We start from the raw sequence: 2,527 nt of genomic DNA on the forward strand, positions 1-2,527 counted from the left end.
GTTCAGAGGACCAGGGTTCAATCCCCAGCATCCACACGGCTCACAACTGCCTGTAACTGCAGTCCTAAGTGATCTGATGGCCTCTTCTGACCTCCATTGCCTCTGTACACAGAGATACTGTTGGACCAGAAGTCCAAACATCAAGGAGGAGTTGCTCCAAATACCACTCACATAACCACAAGTTGATGCAAAAGCAAGAGGATTTTTATTCTGTCATGACAGGGTCCTTCAGGTTTGGGATATGAAGGACATCGATAGCTGTTACAGTCCATCTTTTAAAGCAAAAAGCCACAGACACAAGGGGGAGGGGACCGGTAGGTTGTTTTCCAACTTATTGGATTGGCTTATTCAAAGGGTTACTAGCAGTGATTGGTCTATTCCAGGGCAGGAGAATAGTTACGTGGTCAGGTGATAAGGGAGAACATCTGTGGTCCATCCTGACTAAATCAATGCATCAGGAACTGAGTCAACATCTGTGGGTTGTATTTGCCTCAGTTCCCAAAATGGAGTTACGTTTGAAGATTATTCAATGTAAGTAAAGTTTTTTCTTTTTAAATACCTATTAAGAAAGAATGCTCTTCTACAGAAGGAGGTGGGCCCGAGATTTAGGTCAGCACTCACATTGTACAAAGGGCAGAGACTTTTATGTCAGGCTTCTATGGCTTTTTGGGTCCTGTCTATTCGTTTGTTATGTGTAGTTGGTACACACACCTCATGAATTGCGTCTCATTAGCATATTAAATCACTAATCGGGAGGATTTTTTTTTTATTACAATGATCCACAGGCCACCACCAGACACAGACTCTAATGACTCTGCCCCTATGTTAGGAGTTTCCAGGCTTTTCTAGGCAGCGTCAACTGTTTGCCAACTGTTTCTCTCATGTGCTATTTTTTTTTTTTTTTGTAGAAATTTATGTTTTAGCTACATGGTGGTGGCACATGCCTTTAATCCCAGCACTAGGGAGGCAGAGGCAGATCTGTGAGTTTGAAGCCAGCCTGGTCTATGGAACAAGTTCTACAATAGCCAGAGTTACACAGAGAGCCTGGCGGTGGTGGCGCACACCTTTAATCCCAGCACTCGGGAGGCAGAGGCAGGTGGATATCTGTGAGTTCGAGACCAGCCTGGTCTACAGAGCTAGTTCCAGGACAAGCTCCAAAGCCACAGAGAAACCCTGTCTCAAAAAAAAAAAAAAAAAAAAAAAAAAAAAAAAAAAAAAAAAAAAAAAAAAAAAAAAAAAAAAAAAAAAAAAAAGTTACACAGAGAAACCCTAAACCCTGTCTCCAAAACCAATATACATGTTTTAATTTTGTTGTTGTTGTTGTTTTGTTTTGTTTTTCGAGACAGGGTTTCTCTGTGGCTTTGGAGCCTGTCCTGGAACTAGATGATGCTGAAATATAGATCATATTTAATCTATCCCAGAAAACGTTCCATTCAGCTGCCTATAACAAAGATATCTGTTAGTCATATTTCCAAAGAGCAACTTACATGGTACTTGATGCACACGGAGCATCACCTCCCAGGCTAACTTTGCAGTCTTCCTCTCAGGCCTTCGGGACGTCACCCTCTGAGCTAATCTATGTCAGCAAGACTGTCTAAAAGGAACACAGATGAAAGGGCTTGACGATCATCCTAACACGCTAACACCTTGTCTCAAACATACAACAACAAAAATCTTAGCAGACTTCCAAAAGATCAAACTAAAATGCAAAATGGAAAGAGAGCAAAGATAAGAAAGTAGAACCAAATCGAGAATGTCAGTATCCAAAAGACTCTGGGTTCCAGGAAAGAGGAAGCAGAGGAGAGGAACTCATGAACAAGACAGCTTCAAAACTTTCAGGACCTCCTGCTGTAAAACACAGGTCTAACTTCAAAGGTAATAAGTGAGTGTTTTTCTGAGTCATGTGTGAGTGAGAACGGACCAGAAACACGGATTCAGGTTGCCTTGAATGTCCCAATGAGGAAGTGGCAAAGTGAACTTCTTACAGTGATGGAGCAAAGACAAAGACATAAATCAGGGAATTTACTGCCTACCTTGGTGGGGACATCACATAACTGAGTTTTCATAAAGTGGGGAAAGCCTGAGAGGTGTTAGTAGTGGCCTGACCTGATGACACTCTTGACTTTGGGTTGGTGGAAGCGTCTGGCCTGGTAATGCACTTCAAAGTTCTGCCCAATAGTTGACAAATGTCAGGTCAGACATGGAGGTGGGCAGTGAGTGGCTATAAAGGGAACCCAGAGCCACCCAAGGTGATCTGACCCAGGATCCGCTACATTCACAGTCTCCATGATCTAGTGAGTCATTTAGCCTCGGAGATCTTGAACATGGGTGTGACTTTTTCTGGGAGTTTTACAGACTCTCCATCATGATCTCCAGATTCGAAGGTCAAAAGCCCAGCAGATGAAAATAGACAGACTCTGAAACATAGTTGCTTGAATTTTCAGAATACCAAGCACACAAGATTTTACAAGCTTTCTCACAGCACTTGGGAGGCAGAGGCAGGCGGATCTCTGTGAGTTTGAGACCA

Source organism: Alexandromys fortis, unplaced genomic scaffold (genome assembly GCF_014885135.2).
Source record: "Alexandromys fortis isolate MF-2015 unplaced genomic scaffold, M_Fortis_MF-2015_v1.1 scaffold_78, whole genome shotgun sequence".
Taxonomy (NCBI): domain Eukaryota; kingdom Metazoa; phylum Chordata; class Mammalia; order Rodentia; family Cricetidae; genus Alexandromys; species Alexandromys fortis.